The sequence below is a fragment of the Columba livia genome, chromosome 3 (genome assembly GCF_036013475.1).
Source record: "Columba livia isolate bColLiv1 breed racing homer chromosome 3, bColLiv1.pat.W.v2, whole genome shotgun sequence".
NCBI classification, from domain to species: Eukaryota; Metazoa; Chordata; class Aves; order Columbiformes; family Columbidae; genus Columba; species Columba livia.
The window spans coordinates 17,520,946-17,541,502 of record NC_088604.1 but is presented as its reverse complement, the minus strand read 5'-3'; the positions used below and the strand labels follow the sequence as shown (position 1 = coordinate 17,541,502).

Genomic DNA, 20,557 nt, shown 5'->3' with positions numbered 1-20,557 from the left:
TACGAGACAGCCAGTGTAGGGTGGGTCACCAACCTCTTCACAATCTGACAAAGGATATGGGGTACAAGTGACTCTGAAGTGACACTGAGACATACGTACATAATGCTGCTCTTCATCACGCTACCATTTTTTCTGCTTCTGCTGATCTTTTTTTCTCCAGAAACTTCAGTCCTTCCTTCCTTCTTCCTCCACCTTGTACAGCACATAGAGGTTTCCGAACCACTGGGAGAATGCTGTCAGAGCAGGAACAGACGATGGCTGAAGAGGTAAGGGCTTCCATTTTTCTTGTTTAACCATACAATCACAAATAGGAGAGAAGGGATTTTAGACATAGCTGAGAATTTTCTGTTTCACAATTGCTTTTCTTCACCTCCCCACACTCACAATAGGCATCCAACTAAGTTTTCCTTATCTAACCTCAGGTGGTGGGGAACAGCAAACCAGCATTCCTGTTCTGCAAATTAATGTGTAGACCTACTAGCAGCAGTCAGACCTTGGCCAGCGTAGACCAGAAGACAATAAAAGTCACTGCAATTTACTGCTAGTTTAATGAAACATATTCATACAAGAACTGCTACTTCTTTTCTTTTACCAGCTCCACTCACTTTATTGCACAATTCCGCATGCCCATGCCATTAAATCCACCAGCTTTCTGGACCACAGCCTCAACAGACATCTTCCACTCAGCTAATGAATATCTCCCAGACAACATTCATTTTATTGGCATCCATGAAAGTCCTAGCTTATTTACCCTGCAAAAGTTAGATCTTTATTGGCTGTGTATGCTTCATTTAGTTAATTAAGAAGTAACAGGCAACAGCCGTGGCTTATCCTGATTTTGAGAACTTAGTTTGGGTCTATATTTCCAGTGCTTTAACACTCCAGTTTAGCATGATTTTTTTCCTGTACATTTTCACATAGCCTAAGACAATGACTAATAATCATTCACTATTCTTTTGTTTCTATTCTAGTCATGCCTGAAGATTCATACTAAACTGTACATCTGATGTCTTCCAAAATCATGACAATAAAAGGCCCATGCTTTCCAGAAGTTTCTAATATGAACAAGAGACAACAAAAACAAAACAAAACAACAACAACAAAAAAGGAAGTAAAAATGTTCTTATTAATGAAACATTGGCTGCTAAGGTGTCCTACCCATGGTAACCTCTGGAGCCCATGGAAAAGCCACAGAAGTTAAAAGAGGTGATTTTCTTTAATGGATGTATCAAATGCAGTCAAATTCATTTTAAATTTTGTAAAGAAAGTTCAAAGTTCTGTCTCTGAAAAACAGTGAGCATGTTTTAGGCTTTAAAGATCATTTGTTTGGTGGGCTTTTTTTTCCTTCCATATTAGGTTTATTCACACCTCTGAATATTCACGTACTGATGGTCAGAGAAACCTATTAACAAAGACCAGCCTTACTGAGCCTTCATGGAAAGATAATTGAAATAAAGTCATTCTTAACAGTCACTTGTGATTAGCATGTGATGTTATTATAGAATCTGGTCTCTATGTAGTTTATTCCTCTCCTTCATGTGCAGTTCTAGGTAACTGGCAGTACTGTGATTTGTTTCATCAGCTGCGAGCCAATGCCAGAGCCTGAAGGCAGAATACCTGCTTGTAGCAAGAACACTTGCTAGCAAACCTGTTGTGAGGCATAGCAGAGACCCATGCAGGATGAAGGCCAACCTGCCTCTTCATCAGGTCTTTCCACAGGGCACTGGTGAACAAGAAAATAGATGTGACTGAAAATTTATTCCTGAGAGTATAGAAAAAAGTATTTTGTGGACACTTCTGACTGTATATTTTTCGTGGCTTTTCCATTTTATAACTCATGTAAGAGAAATGAAGGGCCATTTCCTCTCCCTATCAAGTGAATGTTAGGACATTTGCTTGCTAGGCAGATGACTGTTTTACAGATACTTCTTGAACAAAACTAATATATACTATATAAAATCCTTTATACTTCACACAGGCTGATCATTTTATTGGTACGGATTTTGTGCAAGGCCCATGGAGTAGAAGCAGAGGACATGGGGCACGTGCAAAGCTCTTCTCTAAAATGCAGTCTATGGTCTGCTGTGCTGTCCCTACATTACTGTAATTCCCAGCCTGTTTTAGCCTGATGAACTTTGTAATGTAGAAAGAATCCACAGGCTCCAGTACATTGACCTTTTTCTTATTATTACCGCATTCTACAAATACATTCATTGACTACAGTCAAGCATCTCCATGCCTTAGTTTGTCCTTGACTTGCTTTTGAAAAGAAGAAACAACACCCAGCAATGGTTTTCTTGCCTGTTTTACATTACTCTAATTTAGAATATTTTGTTGAAATACTGCACTGAACAGGAAACATCTCCCTGTCCCCTGAGGGTGTTCCTAATGCACTGATATACATGCTAAAGAAAGATTTGTGTTCCACATGGACCATGGCTTCAAAAATAGTCGCAGTTCTGCAGTACAAAAGGTGCATTGCTCTGAGGGAATGTTCTGCAGTCAATTTGATGGTTTCTGTGACCTTTTCCAACAAGATGAGGAAGATCGCAAGACCTATGCATTGCCCCCTCAGTCCCCAGCCTCAGAGCTGTGGATGTCTTGGTGAAAGCTGTAGCTGTACATACTTCCCTCGCAGCAGCTGCTGTCTGACACAGCAGATGACTTTGAGGACAGAGTCAGGCTAGCCACACAGTGCCAAATCAGCAGAGTGTTGGATACAAGTTTTAGACTGATACCCGTGTTCTGATAATTATACACTATTAAAATATTTCCTTAATTCATCATTAGAAAAAAATAGGTCTAAAAATAGAGATTTCTGCATGCAGGGGCCCATAATTTTAAACGGTAATATAAATATCCCAGCAATGAATGGTTCTACATTGGGAATGAAAACTGTTTGATGTCTAAGACTGAGGAAGAACATCTAAAACACCTGGGTTGTTCTCTAAGCTCTGCCACAGATTTCTTGTCTCTCCTGGGGCCAGCCACTTAAACTATAGGGAACTGTTCAGCAGCTGCAGCCCACAGTGCACTTTGGATGCCCCCGACCCTCAGTCACCCAGAATGGGGACCTGGCTGGGACACACCAGGACTTTCTTCTGGCCTTTAGGGGAAGAGGGTGTTTCACACACAGTAGAGTCTCCAGTACTGACCTCCTTTAAGAATAAAAAGGTAGAGAGGAGGAGAGATGGGGAAAGCAATATAAGAAGAAAAGACAGAAAGCAGAAAAGATGGGGCAACATCCAGCCCCAGTAGGTCCTAAAGTATTTAAAGTCTTCAAGTTAAAAAGACTAACAGTGCAAAGAGTTACTGTCTCCATATACACAAGGTGCTGCTGTACCTTTGTGAGTTATGCCAAAGGAAGACTGTATTAGCTGAAACAGGTCAGGAACCAACAATAAACAGCAGCTTGCATAATTTGGGAAGCTGAAAAGTATAATAAGCAATAAGAATACTCCTCAGAAATTCCCCTTCATTCATTTGGTTGCTTGAACTGTGCCCCCAAAATCTGTACAGGGGTCGGGGTAACACGTCTTACATTCTGACATTTCCAAACTTCAACTGACAGGGAGCAGAAATGTCATTGAAAGAAGGAGCATCAAATGTAGAGAGAGGAATATAGGCAATTAGGCCTTCACCCTGACACATTTCCCCAGGCAAGCAGGCTTGACAAAATCAGAAATGTTGCTTGAGCAGGGTCGGAGACCTCAGTGCAGAAAATATTTAAGCACATGCTTTTGATTTGAACACAACTTGACCAGATACTTAAGTGTAGTTTGATGAACTGAGGTTTGATGAGTGGCCGCAGGATCAGACCTTTACACCGTTCAACACAAACCTGCTTTTAAAGATTCTTCACTTTCATGTTTACAATATTCCCTTCTAAACACACTACTATTCAATATAAGCCTTGCTTATTTTCCTTTACAGTGGCATTAAATCCTGAAATTAAATTAATTAGTTGCTAATTTTCACTCTGTAAAAATGTGTTGACACAAGGAGTATAACAAACAGTGTTTGGGTCAGATAAATAGTGAAGCATTTACCTGACCCCAAGCCATTATTATAATTAGCTCTCTCTGACACATTAGAGTTTGTTCTTCAATCTACTGCTCACCTCACATCCAAAAGGACATTCACACAACAGCACCAGTTCACAGTCCCAGGTATACTGGGGAAAAGTGCTTTCTCTCCTATCAAAAGCATAGCAGAATACAGTGTTACGTTTTCCTGAGGCTTTAAGCACTGTGGGAGTGGCTGCTATTTCAAGTTGGTCTTGTTTGGGGGGTGCTTTAAGGCATTGTTTCACAGCAGAGTTGGACATTTCAGTGTTCTGTCAGAGCAAACAACAAACTTCAGCACCCCAAGAGCAACAAGGGCAACAAATATCCAGGACTCATACAGAACTGCACCCGCAGTGGAATCCTACAAGCCAACTGTGTATCGTGCTTATTGCCCTTTGTCATGAATTTCCTCTTATTTATATCTGGCAATATTTCAGATGGAAAAAAAAAAAAGGTATTTAAAAGATTCAATTTAAAGAAGATCATCAGCTGTCCTGAGTTTTTGAGTCAAATGCCAGATCTTTCCAGTTTTCACTATAAAATATAAACAGGTTATTTTTATAATATGAAGAATTCTGAGTTTGTTTTTTTTTTCTTTAAAAAAAAAAAAAGGAACACATGATGTCATGGACAAACAAATATTGTGGTAGTTTGTTTCTAATAACGGACACATTTTTTTAAAGTTAGGATAACAGGAAAAAAACAAGATAAAAGGAAAAAAGATGAAGTTACTGTTGAATGAATTAATAGCAGGCAGGTGGCTGGGTGGGTGTCATGGCAGATAAACACTGAGATGAAGCCAAGGTAATTATAATTATAATCTGGCTAGTAATGCTTTCAGCTGAGGGTATATAAAAACCTCCATAAGTTAATACTGAGATGTTCAGATCAACCTCCTTCTTACTTACTCCCCCAAAACAAAATCTCATCTATTCAAACTCACGTTTTATGAATTTTTGGTTTTTGAGGATTTCAATCAGTTTTTTTTAAGAGGGCTATCCTGTTGTAACTAGAGTTCAACCAAATTTCCACTCTCCTCTTGCAATCCTGGAAAATATGAGTATGTAATCAGCCGAGTCTTTCCTGACCTCCATGTTTTGCTGGACAGAATTCACCTCTTTCTATCATTCTCTTTCGCAGGCTTTCTCTCCTCACTGTGCTATTCACGGGGGTATAAAATGCTCAGGCAAACAGAAGTCAATGGCAGATGTGTCGGCAGCACTTCTTTCTGTAATTTTACTAAATGGATGTAGCCCATAAAAGCAGCCTTAATTAATGGAAACATTTTAAAGGCACTTATAATAAGCAGAGAAAACAACAGTTGCCAAAAGCAAACTTTATTAACCAAGTAGGTTTAAAAATTATTTTCCTGAAGGTGACAAAAGATTTTATGTACGTGGTAATTAAAAGAGGCATTTCTCTATTCAAATACCCTAAAAATCTTTAAGGACTCAGGTTCAGGACATGTTTTGCTTTCTGGAGGATGAAAGTGAGATAGGACAGTTTTCTTGCTCCTGTGTGATGGGGGGGAAATGCTTTTACTGTGCCTCAAGGGTCTTTTATTATTTAGAGGTCTGAACCTGAAAGGTGCTGTGTGCTCTCAGCTCTCATTGACTTCAATGTCACCCAGTCCTTCAGCCAGCTTCAATGGGATCTGAGGGAACGCCACCTCCCGCAGCAGATGTTTCCCCCGTAGAGCATCTCCTCTAGTAGACCCCGTCTTCAGAAACACCAGGGCCTTGATTCGGAATCAGCAGAGCTCTTAGGTGTAGGCTTAAGTCTATCCTTAAGCAAACACACTTCAGTAAGATTTAGTTACACGTCTAAAAACCAGTATGTGTTTAAATATTTTATCTTCCTGAAAGGAAACAGCATAGTCTCTTATTTTCTGTGGAAGATGTGACAATATGTCCTTTTGTTTAAATATTAAGTCATCATTTTGAAAATAAATAAATAAATATCATAGGTTAATACATTCTCAGCAAGTAAATATCCTGTTGTCATTTTCTAAAGCCATCATGGTTCATTTTAGCCTACATATACTTTGCGTTGTTTTGTTGTGGCAGGAATGCATGTGGAGAAACTGAATAAACCCCATGTTCTTGTTTCATCAAAGGAAATAGCTTTCTTTAGGAAAATGCCCCCTCACACACCATCTGACACTGGCTTTCCAATCAAATATAAAAAGTAAAAGCAAACTGTCCCCACCATCTGTGACAAAATCCTTTAATTCTTCAAACACTTCCCTGTAAAATGTGGCTATTAGTAATAGCCATACATTTTGCTACATTTGTACATTAGAGTTGTTTTCTTTCATTCCTGATTGAGACAGAATTGTTGTATTATTAACCCAGAGAAGTTATCTGTCCTTTTTAATTCCAGAATAATAAAACTCATTGGAACTTGGCGGCATTCAGTCCTGCTGACTAATCATTGGCATTGGCTAATGGCAATTTTTAATCAAATCTTATTATTAAATCAGAATATAAAAGATTTAGAAAATGCAAGGTTGCAGCTAGAGTTCATTAGTCATGAGCACAAGAAGTAATCAATACAATTATGGTTGCTTAAATTGTGTTGGATAGGCCAGGTGGTGCAGTGTGATAATGCGTTACCCTTTCACCCCTGGTGTCCTGCTTGTACCGCAGATAACAGCAAGTCTGCAGGTTTCCATCTAATCTGTGATGGATGCTTGAACATGCAGAAACCATTAAAAGGAGTTCAACTAAATGGACTAAAGTTAATTCTCAGTCACACTGGTGTAAATTTTTAGTGGAGTTATTCCAGATTTACACTTGCCCCATTGCAACTTGTTTACCCATCTCTTTTCTAGAAATACGATACTGTATTGGATAATAGGGATGAGCTGGAAATGCTGAATTTACAAAGCCATCAGCAGCCTAACCTACTGTTAATCACTCTAGTGCAAGTATAAAGTAATTAAAATGAAGTCATTGTGGATTTATACTGATGCTAACAAGCACAGAACTGGATTGTTGAGTAGTTCCTTTTCATTAAGAGAATTTGACACTGAGGTTGTCCTATTTTGTTAGTCTCAGGAATGTATTTAAGACAGGATCCTCAGGAAGAAAAAAAGGGACTAGGAATGGCTAAAAAAATTGAGAGCGTGGGTAGCAGGTGGATCTACAAACAGTCTGTGAAAAAGCTGCACTTCATCCTAATAAATGAATTTTCCATCTCAAACTGGTGTTAACTCAATGGCACTAGGAAAGTTTACACCAGCTGTGAATCTGGCCCTACTGGCAAGTGTTCAAGCAAAAATATTAGCATCCACAAGCATTTACTTTCCAAAAGACATGCTTTTATTTACATCCTTTTAACAAAATTATTGGCTCAACTCCAACATTACACCATTTTTTTAAGAATTTCACATATGCATCTACCTGGACAAGGAGAGCTGGTCTCCCACTCGCCTCAGCAGGGAACATGGAAAAATGCTTGGTTACCAGCAGAGGCTCATGTCTGGGGCATATACACATCAGAAGGAGTGTATAACTTTCACTGAGAGTTTAAATACTTCCTTAAATACTGATTTCGGAGATCATTTTCTCTTACAAAGATGTCATCAGTTTCACTTTGTGTCACTGTGTTCCTTGCACTAATCTACACATCCACCCTCTAACGCAAACAAAGGAAATTCCAACACTGTGTTCACATGAAGGTGAGATTTCCTTATGAAAGCCTGGCAGGCCAAAAGAAGTGGACCATCCTGTAATTTTTCTTCTTTGCAAGCAGGGAAAATGTCTCCTTTTTCATACATTATGTTTCATCCTGTGTCACCTTCATGTACACATGAATAAGAAAGAAAAAGTCACGCAGCAAGCTAACTACCAACCATACAGACATAATTGCTTTTGGAAATATTGTACTTGAAGACATTTTCATGTCAGCTGTATGTGTTCGGGTATCATCATAACATGGTGTTTACACCAGTTTAATACCATATGCTGTGTGGGAATTATGTTAGGTTATAAATGGAAATATAGTATAATAGCTGAAATTCAGGAGTGTGTTAGAGTCTGCTTTCTTATAAAGTGCTGCTAATCAAGAAGAACATAAGTTTCAATAACATTACTTTTGATTTACACCGGTATAGTGCAGATAGAACCCAATTCCAGCTGTCTTTAAGTTTCATTAACAAGTGTTAAAATTATCACCAATTAAAACTGTTTCTACACACCATAAGTGGACTTGTGACCTCATTAAGGCAGCTAGAAGTGCTGCTACAAAACCATGGTGGGTCCTCTGATCTGATGAGAATCTTTTTTCTAGCTTTTTTTTCTCCCAAAATGATGCCACTTTCTGTGTCTCCTCTAGGCCTCTTATGAGTCCTGTCAACACATTTTAGCTCAAAGCTGAAAGCACTTCTTTAATCTGCATTTTGCTCACTGCCTAAGTAATTTAGCAGTTGTCGAGTGGGTCAGGAATAGGAATAAAAGTATACAAAAGTGGAGGAAGATGGGGGATGTGAAGAACACCACAGCAGAATTGAGTCTAACAGAAAATGCAGTTAAAAACATATGAGAAAGGCAAATTAAGGAACACCTGACTACCAAAGCCAGTAAAATCCAAGGAAGCTTTCCTCTGATTTTAATCAGACCCCTTGGGAGCAACAGTGGAGAGAATAATGAAGGATGTTGAGAGAGATGGTATCATTACACTAGCGGAGCTTAGCCAAATGAGTGTGGATGCTGACAGAAAGTGAAGGTTCACCAAGGGAGCATCTTCCAGTGCTGCTGAAGAAGGGGCAGGCTCCTTCATGGGCTAAAGGGCTGCCATCGTGCTCCAGGTCTCAATCCCACTCTCCGTGGGGCCTATTAGCCCATGCAGTGCTCGGGCCCCCAGGCCGAGCAGCTCCCCACTGAGCTGGGGCAGAGCAGGAGATGAGTCTCTCCACGTCTCTGCAGACCTGACCCACCTTTCTGTCACGTTCAGGCTGCTGAAAATTAGGCAAACACCTGACCCCTTGGCCAGCTCCTTAAATTCACACTCACATTCTTCTGAAAATACTGCATTACTCAGGTTAGCAGCTGGGAGAAGTGAAAAATACCAGCAAATGCTCACGCATAAAGTTAAAGCTCTGAGTTGAAATAACATTATATTACATGTGCAACACTATATGAGAAGCCTTCAGAAAATTACAGTATGTGAGAAGATCTCAAAAGTAAAGGTTGTATTAGTGCCTCAAAAAATACAATTCACATCTAAAGATGATTTTCATTTTAGAGTGGATACGCATGCTGTGGGATCACAGCTTCTCATGTAAGGAGTAAAGTATCTGCAAGGTACTCTAGGGAGTGTTTTCCTGTGCTGCAGTAAGTTTTCTCCCATATTCTCTATTAAAACACGGTATGTATTCATGTTATTCATTTAAACATTACCTAACTCTGTAAGGGATGATAGATTGCCATTTTGATTAAAAATCTAAGGGTATGCTGTTGATTTGACCCTTCATATACTGAGTAGGACGTGATATCTTTTGTGCTAATCTAGTTCCAAGCAAATTAATATATATACATATATATATATATACACATACACACATATAAATATATATATATATATATATATAAAAGACTCTAATGGAGGATTGAATGTAGAAGGAGAGTATTAACTCTCTCTTTGCACAGGACCTATTAATATGAAAATTATTGCAATATGATTAACTGCTCCTCTTAACACCAGAGAGAGTGAGTCTTGAGAGATTATTTTGCAAGATGATAACATTTCCCTATCCGGTTTGTAACCCTAGGGAAAACTGAAAAAATATGGATTTTGATATGAACAATAATGAAATGGTAAGTGATATAGCTTTGCTGTCTTATAATGACTGTATTAATTTGCAAGCTGTAGTGCTGAACCAGAATAGAGGTGCTCGAGGAGATATGCCTGTTATCTAGGCAACAGTTAATATGATGAAAAGGCTATTTAGAAGCAGCTCCATGTTTTTATCATAAATATAACTTTAATTCCTTGAGAATTTCTGTAAAGTCCCAGTAGAATGTAATAAATGCAACATAATCTAAAAGAGAAGACTGTCATTTATACCCATTCCTAATATTAGTTATGGATCTTTTAAAGTTTAAAAGCACTTTCTGTAAGAGAATCTATCCTATATATTCCATCCTATATTACTTCCCCAGTTTAGAAAAATGACTTAACTGTGATAAAGAGATTGAATTTTTACCTTTTGCTTGCTTTTGAGTTAGCATGGCAGACCTTATCTATTAATTTGCCAGGGAGAATTTCTCTTCAGTCGTGCTCTTTTCCCCAAAAGTGAAAAAGTATTTTCAATTTTAATTTTAGTGTAGGAAAGAAGTACTCCACAAGCAAATGACAAAATGGAACTATATACAGACTGATGTTTTATCACTAGACTGAAAGTGCAAAGCTTCCGTGAATGCAATGCTCTTACAATTGTCAGAATTTTGTATTACTGATACTTATATACGACTGGGTTAAAGGAGCCTTTTTATTCACTGATGAGGCTATACTATATAAATTTTGCATCACATTCACTGAAGCAAAAATTAATTTGGCAAGACCATGAACAACAGCCTTTTTTTTAATAACAATAGTCTACCTTTAGCTTTTGGAAAACAATATTTTTAAAGTTTCTTGGAGGTCAGCCTAATGGCCTGAAAAGTGTGGGACTGAAGCAAGAAATAAACACAGGATCACGGTAGCTTACCCACTGTATACAGTTCAGACCTCACTCAGTGCCTCTCCTGTCTGGCTTCTCTGTGGCACTCGTGTGTTGCCTTGTCTTACCTTGTATCATAGTGCAAATATACTGGCACACTCTACACACATCTTCCTTTGGGCAGAAGATACCATAATGAGGCAGGGTGAGAAGGAGCAGTGTCCTCTACATGCTGCAATACACCACCAAACTCAGTAGGGTGCTGCAAAGGGTTGTCCTCATTTACAAGCCACTGTTCCCAGTGTCTCATTCCTGGGGATCCATTTCACAGCAGCATCTAACATAAGCCAACAGGTTGATATTAATGAGAGTGTTTAAGATGGCATCATTAACCAGCTGGTCTTGCCTGACTGCATAAAATAGATGTACAGGTATTTTTTCTCAATTTTCTTACGGAGTGCTGAGTGGACCTTAGGTTCAGGCACTGCAGGAAGAATTCAGAACCTGGGTGTACCTCATGAGGTAGATGTTGTTTGCCACAGGCTGAAGCATGTGATGTTTTACAAGCTTTGTAGGCAAGTGTGATGTTACCAAATACTTAAGTGGTATGACAGAGGAAAATGAGGATTTCCAAGAGGATGGGGAACACTTAAATCCTTGTGGGTAAAGACAAAGCGAAACCTTCTTTCTCAAGAAGAGTTTGGCTCTTCTAGTCCTGCTTAAAGAAAATAGAAAGAAGTGGAGTGTATTGGTAAGCTTCAGAGCATGTCTTCTGATGTTTATCTGTGTAACAAATTATCATAATTTTTTCTCCATGTGACAGTGGAACAAAAATGTGCTGTGACATCTTGAAACAGACTTCCAGCTCTGAAGAAAAACACTAGGGGAAAAAAGTAAGGCAAATGTGTTACAATGTACGTATTCTGCTTACTTTTTTTTAACCAAATATAAAGCACCTCCAACTGTTCTTCAGACAAACCAGCAGTTGTCTTATAATTACTGAGAACTATTATGCGAGGAGATTTTCTCTTCTTACTATCCACATAAGCAGCTACTCTAATAAGAAGCTGTCTTCCTTTCTGTATATTCTACACGTTGGCATGATAGTCACAGATTTCTGTGTTGCTCAACACAAAAGCCTTCACCACCTTCTCCTAGACAGAACTGACAGTAACTTGTTTGGAATCTGAAGGTTATTCTCCCCACACTGGTATTTTCCTTTAAACACTCTCTCCTGGGCTAGGGGAGCAGGAAGGAAGTTTTTTTGTTCAGCTTTGGTGTGCACAAAGTCTTCGTTTCTGTGCAGATTGCAGGATGTTATGGCGTTGGCTATGTCAATATTGTCTGAGGGCATTCTTAAACCCTTTAGCTCTGAGCAGGTAGAATTCTGTCTGTAGCTAAATGATAAGGCTGTATGTGCTATAATTATAATAACATCATCCACACACATGTACAGATGGCTACAAAAGAGTGATGAGACATCTTGTTTTGCTAAATATAGAACCTAATGAGAGAAATCACAGACTCTACATTTTAGCCCTTGAGACTTTTAATCTTTGAACTTTTGAGTTCAAGATCTTTACGGCTCTGAAAAAAATGAGGTTTTTATTATATTGTTTAGTTCTTCCTCCTCCCACTAAAATCCTGTGGAATGAATTAATTACAAATAAGAATCTTGGCATGGATTTCAATTTAAAGATAAACATTTTTTCTGCTAACTTTATGCCTTTTCTTCAGGAAATCCAGTGAAGGGATAAGTTTAAATTACAACAGGGAACACAATCATCTCAGAAAAGTTTGGGAAAAACCTCATTTTCTTCTAAAGTTAAAAAACTTTGCAAAAACTTACTCCCAGTAAGGCTCTTTCAACACTGCTATTAAAATAGAAGTGACCATTTTCATTTAGGTTTATGCAGAAAGAATCCATTGTCACTTAAGTCCACTGCCAATTTCTTAGCTGGCATAAATCACCATTATTCCAGCTTGGTGGAGTAAAACTGCTGTACATCCAGCCTAGGATTTGGCTCCTATTTTTTAATAATTATGATACAGGGTAGCTGGATGAAACTCTGTGGCCTGTGTTTTACAGGTACTTAGACTAGATGTTCTAATGGTCCCTCTTCTGTCTTTAAAATCCATGAATCTAATGAAAATTATGTGTGTGTATCAAGGGGAAAATATGCCTGTTTACTGCACAAAATTCTTGTGCCTCATTTCACAAAAGACATGGAAACCTGACTATTTCTTAAGCCAGGATTTCTTTTCACAGTATTGATAATTATATTACAAACAGTATTTAGCACATGAAATTAGTAAAACTTTTTGCTTCCTCGTTTACACCAGTTTCCCATATTGTATTAGTAACCACACATTAGCTAATCAGCAGGTTGAAGGAAAAGCTGCCAAAAGCAGATCTGATAATTGGCAGCAGTCAAACAATCATAGCAGGAAACTTTACACTTCCTGCAGACAAGGCTACCAATGAAGACAATGCTGAGGTACAACTTTAGGGAAAAAAATATAGGATGTTTAGTTCTTTCATGTTTAATGATCTCTTGGAAAACTGGATTCACAGCTCATGAAGAGATACAGGCGTTTTTCACAAAAACAACATGGACAACCTCCCAACACCAGTTAAGGGAAACTTGGTAATCCAGTGATCATCTAGAAACATTCATGAGATTGTTCTCTGCCAAATTTTACAAGCCATTTAAAACACCTTTTCTATTTGCCCAAGCCCATATATATTACGTTTATTACTGTAATAAGTGAGTGCTTGACCCATTTATCTGCTCAACATTCTCCTGAGATAAATAAATATCAACAAATCCATCCTACAGGAAGAAATTTTAAATACATAACAGCGGAGTTTTAGACCCACCCAAGACTCTAGGTGCCTCAGATGGGATCTAAATCAAAATTCAATATTCTAAACTTCCACTCATCTATTGCTTAGTCTTGGCCCCATCTGAATTCCTTCAATTGTTTAAACTAAAGTTTCCCATGTCCCCTCAGGGATTCTCCTTATAGGCATAAACACTTCAATTTTTACAGTATGAAGATGCTGGCAACCCAAAGTAGCTTTGACCTCAAGCATTACCCACAGCTTGTCATCCTTATTTTTCTCCTTCTTGGAGGTATTCTTGCTAATGTTTTACACCAAATATCCCTGAGACCAAATACAGTAACAGTGGCTCAGAACAGCAGAGCTGAAGATCTCCCAATTCTGCTCACGCCTGAGCGACTCAGTCTTTCTGGGCCATCACATCTGTAAGTCTCTTTCATGAGGAACAATTTCAACAGGAAAACATGAGTTGTCCTTACTTTAAAATCTCCAGTGTCTGGACAGGCAGGACAACTCCAAAGAAAGGAACACATTTTTTTACAACGACGGTGGTAAAACACTGGCTCAGGTTGCCCAGAGATGTGGTCAGTGCCCCACCCTTGGAAACATTCAAGGCCAGGCTGGACAGGGCTCTGAGCAACCTGATCTAGTTGAAGATGTCCCTGCTCATTGCAGGGGGCTGCACTAGATGACCTTTGAAGGTCCCTTCCAACCCAAAGTGTTCTATGATTCTATGAAATACATGTCCTAAGAATTGTACTACAGGGCTCTGAGAGAAACAACTGCTGCTATATTCACTTTATAAAGCAAAGGAGTAGGAGAAGGGAAATGATTTTGAATTCTGAGAGGAATTACCTTCCTATATCTTAATATATAGCACCTACATTCCTACAAGAAACACCCTTGGCACTAGCACTTTTCACCACTTCTCCCTGCTACAGATGGCTGATCACCGCTTTTCCTTGAACTCTACCTCCCTCACACCAAGTTGTCAAATTAGAGACCAAACGCTAACAAACTTCTGCTTATGCAGGAAACCACTCTAGGCAGCTTTTCTCTTCCCAAATAAACAAATATCTACCTTCCTGAAACAAACGTGGCATGGGCAGGCTGAAAATTATGTGCAAGTCCTGAACTTGAAATTGTAGCAAAACACAGAATGAAAGAATTTCAAATGGCAAAGGGAGCAAAGCACTTACCTTGTCTGCCTTAACCCACCTGCCCCATTCGCTGTTTCTACTGTCTTTTATACTGTCTTTGGGCTGTGTTTCCATTTCATGCATGTACAGGGCCCAAAACCTAGGGTTCTGATGCACACCATGGTCTTCAGGCAGGGAAAACACAAATAAACACAAAAAAAATGAAAATAATGAGCTAACAGCTGAAGAACAGTCAGCGCCCTGCACTCATTCACAAGGACCTTATGATGGTAAAGCTTCAAATACAGTCTGAGGAGTTCAATAAGATGTACAAAAAAGTGGCATAGAGAGCAGGAGGCAGAGAAGTAAGGTCCAGTCTAATCTTTGAAACCAGACTGCCTCTGCAGCTACTGAAGGCATGAACAGTCCTTGGGAAGCGTGTGTTTTGGGGAGAAATGTGTAGTACTCACCATCTGCTCATGTCTATTGAATTTTGCCTCTGTCATTGCCATTATGGATCTGAGCTGAAGTTCTTTCACAGGCACAGAAATCACAAATACTGCGACTGCACATCCTGCCTTCATCTAGGGTACCTTCAAATACATGGAAAATGAGGCATCAAATTTGCACATTTGCTTTCTACTAAGTGCTGAATCCTGTAAGATATCAAACAGACCAGGGCGTCAAAGGATATTCTCATTACTACATAGTATCAAAAGCAGAAGGGCAAAATGCCATCCTTGAGGTAATTCCTAATCTCACAAACAATCTCTGAGAGTTTTGCTTTTCCTTTCAATGCAAACAGACCAGGACCCTCTAGTAAGACATGTGTTTTGTGGATTAAATGTTCACTTTTCCAAGGTCGCACAGCAAAATGGAACGATATTCTTCCCCTACAAATTTCAGATTTACTATTTAATTAATTGACTTTGGCAGTTGGCACACAACCTTTAAAAAAAAAATTCTGAAATGTCAGCCTTGAAGGGGGAAAAAAATCATTTGATTAATTTAATCTAAGTGCCAACCAAAGCACAAATGTTCCCTGTGGACCCGTTACAACACTGGAGTTCACAACTGATTGCTTGGGAATAAGCAAACTAATGCAGCAAAATATTTACTAGCTAAGTAGATGTAGTTTAATATATACACTCTATTCGCCAGATATTTACACCTGTATCCTGTAAAATGCTGAAACCTTTAGACTTGTTAAATTAATTAATTTAATTAAGGTAAATAAATAGAAATACAGGTTGCTGTTTTCCCAAATAAGAAGTTTCACAGACTGAGAGCGTTCATTTATTATTTCTTTTTTTGTTGTTTTGGGTTTTTTTTTACAAATGTGAGAAACCACAAAAAAAGTTGTTCTCCTGCTTCCTGTACATACATGTCGCGCAAATTATATATAGTTTACTGGATAGTCTTCAGCAGTGAACTACAGGTACCATCTGTACATATTTCTGGCACTATTTATTTGCAATTAACCAGGGCCTTATGTTTTATCCCCTGCAACTCAAAGTCTTAAATTCTGGAGGAGGTAAATTTACCAGACAGTAATATTGAATTCAGCATCAGGCTTTCTAATGAGCAAAACTTATTCCAGTACTCCATATTTAAATCATTGTGACTTACAAAGATTGCTCTTCCTAGGTAAAACAAAATCTCTTGGTTAAAAATAAATATATATGTTTTAATAGCACCTGCAAATGCCAATTAATTTATTTGTAATGATTCATTAAACTTGATGGCTCAGATACTCCAGCAGTGAAAACAAGCTCCACTGATTTCATCAGAACACAAGGACTTAACTGAGAGAATGTGGTAATTTACCCCAGGTGACTCAAGGTGTCCAGTCATATAATAACCCTTTCATCCTGCAGAGCTTCTCTTGATGTCAGTGTTTAAAAAGCAGAACATGTAAGAGAACAGATATTGATGTGAGGCACCAGAAATTTTATTAATGGTGGAGACCATTTCTTCTTCTCTTCTTTCACCCAACCACACTCATCCCACCCACCCACCCACAAGAGGGTAGAACAGAAACTGCACATCTTGAAACCTGCAGATGTGCTTGCTCATCTACCCACAGAGACACAGTCTTAGGGACAGCACTTGAGCAAAATGGAGCAGGTTCAGAAAAATCCCTCTATTCATAAAATCCCTTGAATTATCTATCTGTGGATTCCCATATGAGAAGCAGTAGTCAAAAATACAGCAATGTGGCACAGCTATGAGCCATACTGACATTTTCAAGAAAGGAAAAGCCAGAAAACCACAGAAAACTGCATCACCTATTAGCTAAATCACTTCTCCATTTCTGAAAATGGAGGTGAACTGGGCAGGCAGCAAATAGTTTCTGACAACATGGTGAACCAAACTCTTCCTAGCACTACTTTCACTAACACTATTTCCGTGTCCTAAATACTGAGTGATAGGTGCTTTAGCACCCTTCCCAGAAACACCCACTTGTGATGGTAAGATTGGTGGAAATGACTCGTGATGCTGAGAATATAAACATTTCATCCCAGACATCGGTCAAATTCTCCTAAGCTGACTGAAATTCTCTGAAACCTGCTCATATACAAATACATATGTGTGTGAGTATGTATAAAAGTGAGTGAGGGAGTGGGTGGGGAAAATGTGTGGTACAGAACAAATAAAAGAGAAACCCCCGACATTATCACTTTCTGTGCACAAGAAAACTCTGTCTGTGTCAGTGCAAACACTTCTGAAGCAAACAAACCAAGCAACACAGAGTGTGTTTGTGTGACTGTGTTTCCCTCAGTTTTTTTATACCATCCCTGAACAGTGATACCAAGGCATTAAGGAGAGGGAACTGGTGAGTTGTACAATCAGGAGACCATGAATAACCATCAACATAAATCAGTGAGTCAAGAAGTGGTGAGGATTATTGAAATGTGACTGTCTGGTCAAACTAAATCAGAAGAAAAAAAAAAAAAGAAGAAGGAAAACATGTAACCAAACCACAAAATACTGGCCTCACCATTTCATAGAAATAAGTTTTACCATTTCTAGGCAAAAATTTAACAGAATTGAGTAAGAGATGCAGAAACTCTGAATTTCCCCTCCCTCTTCTCAGGTACATTAGCACCAAAGGGCACAATGAAGAAGCTGTGACTGGGAAGCAGTGGCCCTGCTCTGAACATCTCCCCAGTGTGGTCACAGCAACTGCCACCACCTGCCGCATACGTTCACGTGTATGCTTCACATGACATATAGATTACAAAAAATATCTGAAAGTACCGTTCAGCATGGGAACAGTGGAATCGTCTTGCTGCATGAGACCAAGAGTTCTTGCAGCCTGTTGTCAACAGAGCTCAGGAAGAGCAAAATAACAGGGCAAACACATAGGTTTTTTTCTGTCTCCCTTATCTCTTCATGACGTGTTGTCGGGGACTCTCCAGTAAGAAGATATTTTAATAGCTCTCCATGGATTTTTATTCCATGAACCTGTTTAATAACTTTCTGTGCATGTCTAAACTTTTTTTGAACTCATGAAGTAATGAGTTGCACAGTCTAACTACACACTGGGTATTTGTTTCAAACCTGCCATCTAGTAGTTTACATTTGATCTCTTCTAGTGCCGGTGTTATGAGAATGATTGAATAATCACTCCTTATTCACCTTACCCCAACCTGTCATGATCTCAGGGATTTCTGTCTCTTCCTCCTTTCAGGCCAAAGACCCCCAGCCTATCTCATCACTCTGTCTGCAGAAGATGTTCCACACATTTGACCACCTTTCTTGCCCTCATCTGTATTGAGCCATGAGCTGAAGTCTTTGGAGAACTCAAAGTTCTCTTCTTCTGAATGGTAAGAGACCATCCAAAAGCCATTATTGTGCATCTAAAGTTAGCACCACTTTACACTTATTATCACTGAATTTTATCTGCTAATTTATCACACGGTGTTATCATATTCCTCTGCAACTCCTTTCATCATTTTTTTTTCCTAATAGTTTTGTATTATTTGTAGGCTGTGTTACTCTGGTATTTCTTTTGCCAGATCTTCTACTAACAGGCCCTCGCATGCATCTTTGGGGGACTTCACTGATGAACTTCTGCTGGAAGAGCTGACTCTTTGTTCCTATGCATTTGGTTAGTCCTTACAGAGGAGCAGACAATGAGGAGAATGTGTTACTTGTGTCATATGGTTCACAACAAAAAGGTTCTTCCTAAAACATCCTGTATCTGAAAACTAATGAACTATGATCCTGCAGCCAGGGTATGAAGTTAAAAAAAAAAAAAAAAAAAAAAAAAAATCTTTGGATGAAAACACTTCATTAAACTTTAATAGCTCTGGAAAAGTTTTTGTATTGGGCTACTGTCAGCTTTCCACAAAAGCATGTGCTTCTTCTGAAAATATGATATTCTTAACAAAATAGCCCCAAACCCAAAGTGCTTAAACTTGGAAATTATGCCATGGCGGTGACTAATAGCAGCTGTGTATCATTTGCCTTATTTCCTTCCCTATGAGCAAGGCTCGCTGGCTGGATACCATTTCTCACCATGGCCTCAGATTCAGTGATGGAGCTTCCAAATCAGATAGTACCTTCACCTTTAAAAATAGCTCCAAAACATATGCAAAAAACCACCTTTCTCTCACTATTTTCAGTTCTCGTGCTCTCTTTTTTTTTGAGCTGAATAATTTCGGAGTTCAGAAGAAAGTTAATATCCATGGTCAAAATGCTACTGAAAGAGTTTAACAGATAATTTAGGTGTATGTTTCTAGAAATAATGAATTTTCTCCTTCATTTCTTATCTCCCCACTATAGGGACTGCTAGTATACCCATGTGAAGGGAATGGACATTCTCTCTTTCAATTGTTGACTACTTATCATTATTGATTTTTGAAAATGGTCAGATTCCTTTTGAGGCATTATATGGCCAGTGAACTAAACTGGTAAGCCATAAAATTACACCATCATACAGATTAACTTTAAGCATTTGAAAATGCAGAGGATGCACATATCTTACCAGAATAATTGGTTTGTGTTTTCCAATATCATGATTTTGTTTCTCTTCTCACAAGATGTGCTGGAGTGAGTTCAAAGAAGAGCAATGCATCTGGTCAAGGGTTTAGAGAACAAGTCTTATGAGGAGCTGCTGAGGGCACTGGGACTGTTTAGCCTGGCAAAAAGGAGGCTGAGGGAAGACTACCATGGAGGCACTCAAAAAGTCAATTTTAGGGGGACAATAAGTTCCAAAACAGACTTTATTCTAGCCAGAAAAGTGTAGCCAATGAACCAACTAGAAACAGGGTTTATACAATTATTTAACACTCCAACATAAAATACAGATTCAGATATCAGTTGAGGAGATTATTGGGGTGCAGCAATAAGAATAATGAGGATCCACAACGTGCACATATTCACTCACAGGAAACAAAACTAGAGGCAGGCACATGGAGACAGGCACAGTGGGGCACAAAAGGCACTAAAGAGCCATCAACTGCAAGGTTCCGGATCTCAGGGGGTTGTGCAATTGCCACGGAGACCTTAACGCTGTCTACAACTACCTGAAAGGAGGTTGTAGCATGGAGGGTGTTGGTCTTTTCTCCTGAGTAGCAAGTGACAGGACAAGAGGAAATGACCTCAAGTTGTGCCAGGGGAGGTTCAGCTTGGATATTAGGAAACACTTCATCAAAAGGGTTGTCAGGCATTGGAACAGGCTGCCCAGGGAAGTGGCAGAGTCACCATCCCTGGAGGTGTTTAAAAGACGCATAGATGAGGTTCTTAGGGACATGGTTTAGAGGTGGACTTGGCAGTGCTAGGTTAACAGTTATACTCTATGATCTTAAGGTCTTTTCCAACCAAAAATGATTCT

The 20,557-nt window shown here is 39.0% G+C and overlaps 1 long non-coding RNA gene across 4 annotated transcripts in view; it reads right to left on the bottom strand.

Annotated features, from left to right (window-relative positions):
* LOC110362143 (uncharacterized) overlaps window positions 1-16,703 on the bottom strand; it is a 295,772-nt gene extending 279,069 nt beyond the window's left edge. For all 4 annotated transcript variants that reach the window (XR_010471122.1, XR_010471121.1, XR_010471120.1 and 1 more), the window contains exons 1-2: window positions 15,186-16,703; window positions 100-14,900 (exon numbers count right to left, since the gene is read on the bottom strand). This is a non-coding gene — a long non-coding RNA (uncharacterized LOC110362143). The remainder of the gene's footprint in view (window positions 1-99; window positions 14,901-15,185) is intronic.
* Window positions 16,704-20,557: the final 3,854 nt, after the last annotated feature.